Source organism: Phacochoerus africanus, chromosome 3 (genome assembly GCF_016906955.1).
Source record: "Phacochoerus africanus isolate WHEZ1 chromosome 3, ROS_Pafr_v1, whole genome shotgun sequence".
In the NCBI taxonomy this organism is placed as follows: domain Eukaryota; kingdom Metazoa; phylum Chordata; class Mammalia; order Artiodactyla; family Suidae; genus Phacochoerus; species Phacochoerus africanus.
The window spans coordinates 23,881,751-23,895,193 of record NC_062546.1 but is presented as its reverse complement, the minus strand read 5'-3'; the positions used below and the strand labels follow the sequence as shown (position 1 = coordinate 23,895,193).

The window sequence follows — 13,443 nt, the reverse complement described above, 5'->3', positions numbered from 1 at the left end:
TCTTTAACATCTAGAAGGACCAGATGTTGTAAATTAGGACTCATTTGTCCGTTATGTACACTATATACACACAAAGTGAAACGAAATGCACGTAAAAAGAACAATGGTTAACCTTGCCTTGCTATAAACACTAGCAAAGAGCTCCTTGCACTTCCTTCTCCTCCCCCGACCTTGAACCAGTGCACAAACACAATGCACTATTCAAAGAGGTGGTTTGGCCAACCCCCCTCCCCCCAAATAAACAATATTTCATATGAGTTTTAACAAAGATATTTAACAAAAAGATGTCTTTTTACTACCTCTACTTTTAACATACGTCAGGCACTTCAGAAAATCTAGAAAGCCTAGATATTTCAAGAAAGTACTTATTGTCAACTATATATAGAAGTGAGGAATAAAATACACACACAAAACAATGGTTATAATATGCAAATGTCTTCTAAGTATGACGAGTCTGGCACAGAACCTTCTTCTTCCTCGAAATCTTCCACTCCATGTCCTCTAACCCACTGAACAAACGTGGATCTCTGTCGCTCCTGATGTCACTTCAGAGGTGGTCAAACAATTCCATCTCAAAGTCATTTCCAGAAGACATTCCTTTTCTTTTGATTTAAAAAAAAAAAAAACCCAAAATGGGCATTTACAAGACATGCGATTTTCTAACTCTACTTTATCATACGTCGGCAACCTCTTTACATCTAGGAGGCCTAGATGTAGCAAAAAGTTTTCTTCTGAAAGGTTGGGGGGAAAGTTGAGAGCAGCTTTTTCATATTATATACACAGGCCTTCTCTAAACGGCCAATAAATCTTCCCAAAAGGTGGCGGGCACTTCCTATTGGACACATGTGGTACGTTATTCTACCATTTCTATCTTCAAGGTCTCGGTAGAACAAGAGCCAACGATGGCCCACTAACGTTCCACCAGTCGTTGATGGGGCTCTGCTCACCTTCCGGGCCCGTAAAGGCCTTTGTCCGTCGTTTACCGGATGAGGTGAGGTCTCGTCCAACCGGGACAGAGCGGCCACCACAGGTCCCAAATCCGCACGGCTCCAAGGCCCAAGAGTGGCAGCCTTCTCGGGCCTTCGAGGATCTAACGGCTCTCCATGGCGTTCGAGTGGCCGCCATTCTTCTCGCCCTGCCACGCTGGACTCCCAAAGGCGATTTGGCAGAGGCTTCGCCTAAGCCCTGCAGCGCTGGGCCAAGAGACTCGGCGATCGGCTGGGCCCGGGCTCGCGGGGTCCGCCGCCATTTGGTCGCGGAGGTGGGGGTGGGGAGAGGTTCGCTGCTACTCCAAGGCCTGGGCCATGGACGGCCGCGAGGACTCTGGGGCTCTGCAGGACACAGTTCAGGCCTGTCCCAGGGCCCCCCAGTTCACCGCCGGCCGAGGCCAGAGGGCCCGGAGGGCCCCGGGACAGAAGGCCGCGATCCGCTTCTCACCGCGCTCTCTGCCGGAACTGACTTGGCAGTTCTCTTCACTGGCAATCGAGAAGGGGCACCGGAAGTGCCTTCGCACCGCTCCGGGCCCCTCGAGCCAAGGTTCCGGCACGGAAACGTTCCGAGGGGAAGGACGAGGGAGGTGTCACTTGAGGTAAATTCCACGCCCTCCTGGCTTGCGCTTCGAAACGGTAATTTTTCAGAATTCTCCGAGCATGCGTATTTCTATATTCCCTCACAGCTCCGCTGTTGGACAAGGAGGCTCTTTACAATCTTTCATTCTTTCGCTCACTTACCACCTGTTTATTGAGCACCTACTCTGTGTCACATAAACACTGGGGAAGGCAGCGGTGAAAGAAAAAAAAAAACTCACAAAAATGTCTTGAAATTTACTCTATAGTAGGGAAAACAGATAATCTTTAAAATGCGTAAAAGATAGAAAGTGCTTCCAAAAAAAAAAAAAAAAGCGCACACGAGAGAAGGGGAATATGAAGTGTGTGTGTGGAATGTTTTAGATGGTGGCTAGGTAACTTTTGAACAGACATCTGGAGGTGAGGGAATGAGCCATTCAAGGGGTTGTTAGGTGGAAGACCCTTCCTGTCAGAGGGAGCTGCCAGTGCACAGCTACAGCTATATGGGGCTGGCTTGATCTAGGTGCAGCACACAGGCTGGGGCAAAGTGAGCAGGCAAGAGTGTAGAGCTTAGGAGTTCCCGTCGTGGCTCAGTGGTTAAGGAATCCAACTAGGAACCATGAGGTTGCGGGTTCCATCCCTGGCCTCGCTCAGTGGGTTAAGGAGCCGGTGTTGCCCTGAGCTGCGGTGTAGGTTGCAGACGCGGCTCGGATCCCACGTTGCTGTGGCTCTGGCATAGACCGGCGGCTACAGGCCGCGATTAGACCCTAGCCTGGGAACCTCCATATGCCGCGGGAAGCGGCCCCAGAAAAGACAAAAAAAAAAAAAAAGAGTGTAGAGGTTAAACTACTCATGTAATGTGAAAGACAGCAAAGGGAATTTGGTGGTTTTTTCTGAGTGAAATGGAAGCCATTAGAGGGCTTTGACCTGCAGCATGGAGAAAAGCTGAAGTGGGGCTAGGGGTAGAAGCAGGGAGACCTGCAAGCAGGGAGACTGCTAGTAGGCTACTGCAGTACATGGGGTGAAACAGGTTAGTGGTTTATACCAGGATGATGGCAGCAAAGATGGCGAAAAGTGGTTGAATTCAGTATACATGTAAGGTCCATCCTGCAGAATTTGCTGATAGACCAGATGCGAAGTGGGAAAGAAAGGAATCAAGGATGACTCCAAGGCTTTTGGCCTGAGCAAATAAAGGAGGGAACTGCCATTAAGTGAGATGGGAGAAACCATGGGAGGAGGGAGTTTTGGGGAGAATATCGGGAGTTTGGTTTGGGACATGGTAAGTTTGAGATGACTGTCTGACGTTCAAGTGGAGATGTTGAGTAGACCATTGGATTTTTTTCTTTTTTCTCTTTGTAGGGCTGCACCTGCGGCATATGGAGGTTCTCACACTGGGGGTCAAGTTGGAGCCATAGCTGCCGGCCTGCACCACAACCACAGCAACACAGAATCTGAGCCATGGAATCATCCTTCGTTCTCATGGATGCTAATCAGATTCATTTCCGCTGAGCCACACAGAAACTCTGTCGAGTAGACCATTGGATTTGTGAGTCTGGCATTCAAGGGAGAGTCTGAACTGGATATATACTTTTGGGAGACATCAGTATATATACAGATATCTTTAAAGCCATGAGGCTGCGTGAAAGAACCAAGGGAGTACAAAGAGAGGGGGAGGAGGTCTGAGGCTGGAGCCCTGGGGCACTGTAATGTGTAGTGCTCAGGGCAATAAGAAGGAACCAGCAAAGGAGACTGAGGAGTGGCCAGAATGGTAGGAGAATGACCATAGAATACGGTAGGTATCCTGGAAGCAAGTGAAGAAAGTGTTTCAAGGGAGAGTTATCAACACTGTCAAACACTGCCGATAAGTGATGTAAGATATGGCTGAGAAGTATGTTTCTAACTTTAATAATTAATGCCAAGAGAAACATTCTTTGGATTTTCAAAGTTTGTGGAGGCTTCCGATTTCCTGTAGATACCATTCTAGAAGATCAAAGGGTTGGTTCAGGCTTAAGACTCTGATGCAGACCCAGATAGGATTCCCATGAGGAAAATCCTATGATCAGAAAGACCCCTCTGCTGGAAGACCAGGGGCTTTGGGCACTTGGGCTCTAGTCCACAATGAGATGACAAAGGCCTGAGCCTTGAAAATGGCTACAGGAGTAGAAAACAGGTGGCATGAGGGTTTCTAGCTTTGCAAAGGAGGAAGCCCCTGGGCTCAATACCTGGAAAGAAGATGGAGGAGGGGAAGGAGGAGCCTTGGATCATACAAAGGTTTCAAACAAGGACTGGCCGTCCTGGTGGATGACTGGCACAATAACAAGGCAAGGAGAAGGAAAGTCTCAGTGTGGAGTTCCTGGTTCCCTTTCTAAGCCGCCAAGAGGTTGGTATTGCTGGAACCTACAGATGATGATGGCAAACATGTACACAACTTGCTTTCTACTTGATATCTCTACTTGAATGTTCCAGCAGTATCTTAAATTCCTCTTGTGCAAAACACAACTCTTGATAATCTCCCCAGAGCCTGCTCTTCTCCAAGTCAGTAAATGGTAGTATCATCCACCCAGTTCCCAAATAAAAAAACTACAGGAATTCCCGCTGTGGTGCAGGGGGTTAAGGATCCGGCATTGCCACACCTGTGGCATAGGTCATAGCTCAGATTCCACCCCTGGCCTGGGAACTTTCATATGCTGTGGGTGTGGCCATCAAAAAACAAAAAAACTACACATCTTTCCTGATTCCACTCTTTCTTTCTCTCACTCCCCGTCTCCCAACCATGACAAGTTCTATCTTCTTCCAAAATATATTTAAGTGGAGGTTCCTGTCGTGGCTCAGTAGTTAATGAATCCGATTAGGAACCATGAGGTTGTGGGTTTGATCCCGGGCCTTGCTCAGTGGGCTAAGGAGCTGGCGTTGCCATGAGCTGTGGTGTAGGTTGCAGACACAGCTCGGATCCCGAGGCTACAGCTCTGATTATACCCCTAGCCTGGGAACCTTCATATGCCAGGAGTACGGCCCTAGAAAAGACAAAAAACAAAAAAACACCAAAAGCAAAATATATTTAAGATACACCTAATTTCCTGTGCTGTCCAATATAGTAGCTACTAGCCACAGGAAGCTATTTATTAAAAATTGAAGTATAGTTGATTTACAATATTGTATTAGTTTCAAGTGTACAGCAAAGAGGCTCAGTTATATGTGTGTGTGTGTATAGATATCTGTGTGTGGATATATATATATTTTTTCAGATTATTTTCCATTATAGGTTATTATAAGATATTGAATATTGTCCCTGTGTTATATAGTAAATCCTTGTTGCTTATTAATTTTATGTATAGTAGTTCATATCTGTTAATCCCATACTGCTAGTTTATCCCCCCCTTCCCCTTTGGTAACCATAAGTTTGTTTTCTACGTCTGTGAGTCTGTTTCTGCTGTTTTTGGCCTTTGGCAAGTTCCTGGCCCAGGGATCAAACCTACATCACAGCAATGACCCAAGCCGCAGCAGTGACAATGCCAGATCACTAACCACCAGGCCATCAGGGGACTCCAATTTCTGTTTTGTATATAGATTCATTTGTATTATTTTTTAGATTCCACATATAAGTGATATCATATAATATTTGTCTTTCTCTGACTTACTTAGTATATTCTCTAGGTCCATCTGTGTTGCTGCAAATGGCAATATTTCATTCATTTTTATGGTGGAGTAATATTCCATTGTGTATACATACTGCATCTTAAATCTGTTGACAGGCTTTTGGGTTGTTTCCATGTCTTGGCTATTGTAAATAGTGCTGCTAGGAACTGGGATGCATGTACCTTTTTGAATTCGAGTTTTCCTCTTTTCCAGATAGATGCCCAGGAGTGGGATTGCTAGATCATATAGTAGTTCTATTTTTAGTGTTTTTTTTTTTTTTAATCTTTTTTAGGTCCGCACCCACAGCATGTGGAGGTTCCCAGGCTAGGGGTTGAATTGGAACTGTAGCCTCTGGCAACACAGGATCTGAGCCGCATCTGCAACCTACACCACAGCTCAGGGCAATGTCGGATCCTTAACCCACTGAGCAAGGCCAAGGATCAAACCTGTGTCCTCATGGATACTAGTCAGATTCATTTCCGATAAGCCATAACAGGAACTCCTATTTTTAGTTTTTTAAGGAATCTCCATACTATTCTCCACAGTGGTTTGCTCCAATTCATATTCCCACCCACAGTGTAGGAGGGCTCCCTTTTTCCACACCCCTTCCAACATTTATTGTTTGTAGACTTTTAAATGATGATACTTCTAACTGGCATGAGGTGATATCTCATTGTGGTTTTGATTTTCATTTCTCTAATAATTAGCAATGTTGAGCATCTTTTCATATGCCTATTGGCCATCTGTATTTCTTCTTTGGAGAAGCGTCTCTAGGTTTTCTGCCCATTTTTTGATTGGGTTGTTTGTTTTTTTGTTATTGAGTTGTGTGAGCTATTTGTATATTTTTGGAAATTAACTACAGGAGGCTATTTAAATTTTAATTAATTAAAATGATATGAAATTAAAAATTCCTCAGCTGCACTAATCACATTCCAAGTGATTAAGGTGGCTAGTGGTTACTGTTTGAACACAAATATAGAACATTTCCACCTTCCTCGAAAGTTAAAGGACAGTGCTGATCTATAACCTAGTCCAAATCAGCAATATCTCTAATCTGGGTGACTCTAAGAGACTCTCCCCCCCGCCCCCAACATCAGCCAATTGCATTGTTTTATTGTTACCTGGATCTCAGGCCTTGACCACATACTTCTGGAGTGGGCACTGCTTCTTCCCCTGCAGTTTCTTGATCTTTGTGTTCATCTTCCTGCTTCTTGAGCCAGCAGCGCATGGCATGCATTTTCTCAGGCCACAGATCCAAGAAAGGCTTGTACTTCTTGCCCTTATAGAATTTCCTGAGGTTCTCTGGTTCTCTTTCTGAGTCTGGTTAATGACGGTGAGAACCTAGGCAATGGAGGTACAAACAACTCAGATCTTGGAGAGTTTGGAAGCCGAATCGCCTATCACTTTAGTGACCCACAGCTGGGACAGCTGCATCTTCAGGTCCTCCAGTTGTTTCAGCAGCTCCTTTTCATGCTGCAAAGGTCTTGAGCCTTAATCTTGGCTGCTATGCAAGCTGCTGGTGCCGCCTTCTTGGAGGGAAAAATTCTAATCTCCTCTTGTTCTGACTGCTTCTACTATTCTTCCCTTCTAATCCATTCTCCCTGCAGAAGCCAGAGTTAACTTTTAATCAGAAATCAGATCTTGTTAATCTCTTGTTTCAACCTTCAGTGGCTTTTTATTGCACTTTGGACAAAATCCAGACTTTTATTTTCTTTTTCAAATTTTAAAAATTTTGTGGCTTGCAGTGGAAATGAATCCGACTAGGAATCATGAGGTTGCAGGTTCGATCCCTGGCCTTGCTCACTGGGTTAAGGATCCGGCGTTGCCGTGAGCTGTGCTGTAGGTCATAGACACAGCTTGTATCTAGTGTTGCTGTGGCTGTGGCGTAGGCCAGCAGCTACAGCTCCGATTATACCCCTAGCCTGGGAACCTCCATATGCTGGGAGTGCAGCCCTAAAAAGACAAAAGACAAAAAATAAATTAATTAATTTAATTAAATTTTATGGCCACACCCATGACATATGGAAGTTCCAGGGCCAGGGAGTGAATCTGACCCATACCTGAGACCTATGCCAGAGCTGTAGCAACACCAGATCCTTTTAACCCACTGCACTGGGCTGGGGATGGAACCTGCACATCCACAGTGACCCAAGTCACTATAGCCAGATCCTTAGCCCACCGTATCCTAGTGGGAACTCCCCAAACTCAAACTTCTTACCATGGCTTACTGGTCTCTGTCATTACATCCCAGACCCCTTGCTATTCTTTCCATTCTTCAAGCTCTTCTCAACCTCAGCGTATGCATGCTGTTGCCTCTGCCTGGAAGGTTCTTCACCTGGCTCTTGGCAAGACTAAGTTTCTTCTTATCTTATAGGTCTCAGTTCCATCATTATTTCTTTAGAGTATGTTTCCTGACCTCCCTGTCTCCAAAAGATTTCTTCTGGGTATCACATGACCCAATTTATTTCCTTCATTCATCCATCACAATATCTCATTGTTTTATGAATAACTAACAAGACGGTGTACTTCTAGGCAAGGCACTGTACACAGGTTTTGGCTTTATATACTTTACTTTGAGGTAGAAAGTGAAACAAGGCCTATATGACAAAAAATCAACATAACCCAGCCTAATCCAGACGTGCAGACTCCTTCTTAACCAACAGGCCCATGTAACAGAAGAGTTCTCAAAGGCAAAGATAGCCCCAAGGCCACAGACTACAAGGCTCAACAGAAGGACCCCTGTCTATAAAAAACTAATCACGCCCCTATGTGTGTGGGGGGGAACGGGGCCTGAGTCTTGCTTGCTCAGAGCTCTGATCACTCTGTTAATAACCTTGCTTGCAATCTCATTGCTCCAGCCTCTGCCTCCTTCTTCCCTGCTGTTCTAACATTTACCTTATTTATTAATTTGCTAGTTTATTTGATTTTATTTTTGGCTGCACCTGCAGCATGTGGAAGTTCCCGGGCCAGTGGTCAAACCTGAGCCACAGCAGTCACAATGCAGAATCCTTAACTGCTAGGCCACCAAGGGACTCCTAATTTGCTAGTTTATTTTTTTTTCCTTGTTTTCTCTTGTGTCCTTGGCAGCCAGTAGTATGCCTGGCATACAGTAGACATTAATAATTGTTAAACAAATGAATGAATTTTGGGGGCACTTACTATGGGCCAGCCACCATGCTAAACAGTTTATGTATATTGTCTCATTTAATTTGCACAGGTACTATTATTTTCCTCCTTTAAGAGATGAGAGGCTGTGTAACTTAGTTCTTAGGAAGACCTAGGATTCTAACCCAGGTCATGTGACTCCAGAGCTCCCTGAGAAGGCACTATAGAAGATTAGACACCCAAGCACACAGCAGCCTACAGCCACACACAGCTCAGACCAGAAGCTGCCAAAATACTTCTTTATTTAAGGGCTTTCTATTTAAGATGAGGCCAGAGATTCTGAGACATCACTGCTCAATCAAGAGGCAGATTCAGGGCCTGAGTCAGGGCTCAGGATCCTGCAGAATAGGGCGAGCCAAACGCTCCAGTTCAATGCTGAGCATTGTCAGTGGGGCTGGGGGAATGGACTGGAGACCCCAGACAAGACTCAGATCCAGGGGTACACCAGATCTGACCATTGTCTTTGCCACATCTTTCTGCCAGTCTCAGTTCAAGGATGAAACAAGGGGAAAAAGTAAAAATAATGAGCCTTCCTGGCACTTCTCCTCAGGAAACATCACATGTCAGTCCTGTGACATGGAACATGTTTGTTAGGCCAAAGGCTCCAAGCTCATTAGTGGGAATGGTGCTGAGCTGCAAGCCACCCACGCAGCTCATTTGGGAAACAAACACAGTGCAGCATCCTTCCCTTCCGGACCTGGTCATGCGCAGTTCCACGGTTATCCACATCAGCACGCATTTGCACTGAGGCATGCCTAGTTGGCAGCAGGGCCCTGGGATTGGATTGTGTGTGGGTGTGTCCCAGAGAGGCTGCTCATAATCCTCATTGTCATCATCATTGCCTGAATTTGGGACTTGGTTCTGCTTTAGTACAGAGTTTCTCAAACTTGAATCATTCCCTAATCAGCTTAACAACTTCCTCCATACCTATGTAGCATCAATACCTGTTTTTACTTAATAGTTCTCTGTGAATTGACTCACTTAGCACAACTATTACTACATTAGCCTTTCCCTCAGTGGTATTTGTGAAATATCAGTTCGACATGCAGGTTCTATGTTTTCCTAACATGTGGTAAATATGCAACTCTTCAAAAAAGATCATCTGAGTTCCGTTTGAAGTTATCTAAGTGTAACCAAGATACAAAACAATTGGTGTCAAAGGGACACAAGAGAAGTCCTGAAAGTGCTCCCAATGGCCAAAGCTGGAGCAATTTGAGCTACAAAAGAAATAATGTGGTACTAGATTATAGCCCAAAGTATTAACTAAATATCCATGAGTCCATACTGACATAAATAAATAATTGAATAAATAAATAAATGGGGGAGAAGGGACAAATCTTCCTAATAGAAGAATTCCAAATAATTTATCCCCTCCACATATGAAGCTTAGTTCCCCCCAGTGGGGTTGCACTTAGAGGCTTGCTTTCAGAGAGGAAAAAGAGAGGAAAAACAAGTAACTTCGCAGGAGAGAAAGTTGGCAGACACTACCTTCTTGGCCAGGTACTCAAACTGGTCAAGTCATGTTGATAGCATGTACACCTGACATGATGTCATGAAAAGGGCACTTTATCTCTGTGATATCCTTCACCGAAACCCAAGACCACAGTCTAACCATAAGAAAAACATCAGAGAAAGACACATTGAGGAATATTCTATAAGATACCTAACCAGTATTCCTCAAAACTGTCAAGGTCATGGAACACGAGGGAAGTCTGAGAAATTGTCCCAGGCCAGAAGAGACTAAGGGGACGTGAAGACTAAATGTAATGTAATGTCTTGGATGGGATCTTGGAATAGAAAATGGGTGTTAGTAGTTCCTGTGGTGGCTCAGTGGGTTAAAAACCTGACATAATGTCTATGAGGATGTGGGTTCAATCCCTGGCTCACTCAGTGGATTAAGAGTTCAGTGTTCCTGGAGTTCCCGTTGTGGCGCAGTGGTTAACGAATCCAACTAGGAACCATGAGGTTTCAGGTTTGATCCCTGGCCTTGCTCAGTGGGTTAAGGATCTGGTGTTGCTGTGAGCTGTGGTGTAGGTTGCAGACGTGGCTTGGATACTGCATTGCTGTGGCTCTGGCGTAGGCCAGCAGCAAAAAGCTCAGATTAGATCCCTAGCCTGAGAACCTCCATATGACATGGGAGCAGCCCTAGAAAAGGCAAAAAGACCAACAACAACAACAAAAAAAAGTTCAGTGTTCCTGCATGCTGTGGTGTAAGTTGCAGCATTGGCTTGGATCTGACATTGCTGTGGCTGTGGCACAGGTCAGGAGCTGCAGTTCCGATTTGACTCCTAGCCTGGGAACTTCTATATGCCGCAGGTATGGCTTTAAAAAGAAAAAAAGAAAAAGAAAAAGAAAATGGATGTTAGGGGGAAAGCTAGTGAAATCCAAATAAAGTGTAGAGCTCAGTTAATAGGAAGGTACCAAGACTGGTTTCTTAGTTGTGACAAATGCACCATAATCACGTAAGATGTTAGCAATATGGGAAACTGGAGGAGGAGTATATGGGAACTGTCTGTGCTGTGGAAAATTTCTGTACTCTGTAAATCAAAGATTTACATTTATTTTCTGTAAATATAAAGTTAATTTAAAATAATAAATTTATTATTTTTTTTAAAGATGGGGCAGGTCCCTGGTGGCTCAGTAGGTTAAAGATCTGGTATTCTCACTGCAATGGCTCAGGTCACTGATGTGGTTTGGGTTCCATCCCCGCCCTGGGAACTTCCACATCCTCGGGTGGAAAAAAAAGAGGGGGTGACTATGTATATACTAGTGGTTTGGAGCATGAATTTTGAAGACATATATACCTGTATATTTGTTTCCTGTGGCTGATTCAGCAAATTACCACAAGGCTGAAAACAACAGAAATATATTGTCTCAGAGTCCTAGAGGCCAGTAATTCAACATTAGTTTTACTGGGCTGATGTGAGGATGTTGAGAGGGCCATGTTCCTTCCAGAGGCTGTAAGGAAGAATCCATGCTTGCCTCTTCCAGCTTGTGGCTGCCTGTATTTCTTGGCTTGTGGCCACACCACTCTGATCTCTGCTTCTGAGGTTGCATCATCTCCTTCTGTTCTCTGTGTGTCTGTCTGCCTCTCTCTCTCTGCCTCCCTCTTATAAGGCATTTCGTGCCCACCTGGATAATCCTGGATGATCTCCTCTTCTTAGCATCCTTAATTTACTCACATCTTCAAAGATCCTCTTTCCAAATAATATCTACAGGTTCCAGAGATTAGATGTCTATATCTTTGGGAGGATATTTTCAGCCCACTACATCCTGGCTATGTGAAATTTAGGACTTCTGCAGTATCAATAAGCTTCCTCTAAAACTGAAAATGGCGAAAACCATACAACTATTGTTAAATGTTCATTTGAGTTGCACCTGAAATAATCTCAGTGCAACCAATGAGACCCAGGCAATGCTTTGCAAAACAAGTAGTGCAGAAGACTGGTCTTAAAAGTCAGACAGACCTAAATTCTTCTTCTTCTTCTTCTTCTTTTTTAATGGCTGCACCTGTGACATATGAACGTTCTCAGGCCAAGGACTGAATCCAAGCCACAGCCGCAATTTATGCTATAGCTGTAGCAATGCCAGATCCTTTTAACAATTGTGCCAGACCAGGGATTGAACCCTCGCCTTCACAGCTACCTGAGCTGCTGCAGTCAGATTCTTAACCCACTATACCATGGTGGGAACTCCTAGACCTAAATTCTAAATCTGGTTCCATCACACAGAAGTTTGTGACCTAGGTTAAGTCAGAATGCTTTCTTTTTTTTTTTTTTTGTCTTTTTGTTATTTCTTTGGGCCGCTCCCGCGGCATATGGAGGTTCCCAGGCTAGGGGTCGAATCGGAGCTATAGCCACCGGCCTACGCCAGAGCCACAGCAGCGCGGGATCCGAGCCACGTCTGCAACCTACACCACAGCTCACGGCAACGCCGGATCGTCAACCCACTGAGCAAGGCCAGGGACCGAACCCACAACCTCATGGTTCCTAGTTGGATTCGTTAACCACTGTGCCACGACGGGAACTCCCAGAATGCTTTCTGAAGGGCATTCTCATTTTCTGTTCAAGATGGGTGCCAAGCTCTGCCAGAGGAATGCTGTCAGAACCCATAGACCAGGTAGCCGATGTACAACAGATATTCAATCAACCTCTTCATCCCTCCTCTTTATAGAGTATGTTGCAGCTCACAAAATATTTTCTACATACAAAAACATGTTTAATTGTTATAAAATTTCACCTTGTGAGATAAAGCCAACTTTCCTTCCCATGATACAGTTGGAAAAACTGAGATGTAATGTTAATTGACTTTAACTTTACTCAGAAGGCTAGAGACAGCAGATGTCTGATGACACAGTGGGCAGAAGTCAAGAGGCAGGAGTTGAGAGCTGGGCACTTGGCTTGTTTTCATGACTTTCATTACCTTTCTGCCCCTTGTAAGCATTTGAGTTTATGACTTGTGATGTGTTTCTAACTCCTGTCTCACATTGCTAGAATTTGTTCAAAGATCTTTAAACTTGAAGCCGGAGGCCCTGCTCATAGGATTCCCCAAGCAACAACATTCAGTGGCGTCTTGGCCCTGACTTCTTTGATCTCACAGGCTTCCCCTTTTCTGAACTGCATGAGACAGACCCATAGTTTGTCCCCTGGTTTGGCCAGGTTCCTGATTTTGGTAGCTCCTTATTCTGATCCTTGAAGCAGAGACTCCAAGAGGCCTCTTATGCTGCAAAGCCCAGCACAAGGTTAGGTGTCCTGAAGCTCACCTGGGAGGTCTGCTGAAGGGGGCTCATGCTCTGCCCTCAGAGGTCACAAGGAAAGGGCCGCTCGTGTGTGGAGGGCCCAGGAGCCAATGTCAGGAGTTAAACTGCCTGGGTTTCAATCCTGACTCCTACACCTCGTAGCCTTCTCAGTCTGGTCAAGTCACCAACACTTCTTTGCTTCAGTGTCCTCATATGTGAAAAGGAAATCATTATTTCCTCAAAGGAAAATGGTGAGGCTCAAGCGAATTTTGTACACGAAGCTATTACTACACTTGGTACAAGGTGAGTGTTGGCCCTAGTCATTATTAAGCACCACTT

General features: G+C 44.8%; 1 pseudogene; it reads right to left on the bottom strand.

The window, feature by feature from the left end:
• Nucleotides 1–6,329: 6,329 nt before the first annotated feature.
• On the bottom strand, nt 6,330–13,155 carry LOC125121862 (60S ribosomal protein L35-like; annotated as a pseudogene).
• Nucleotides 13,156–13,443: the final 288 nt, after the last annotated feature.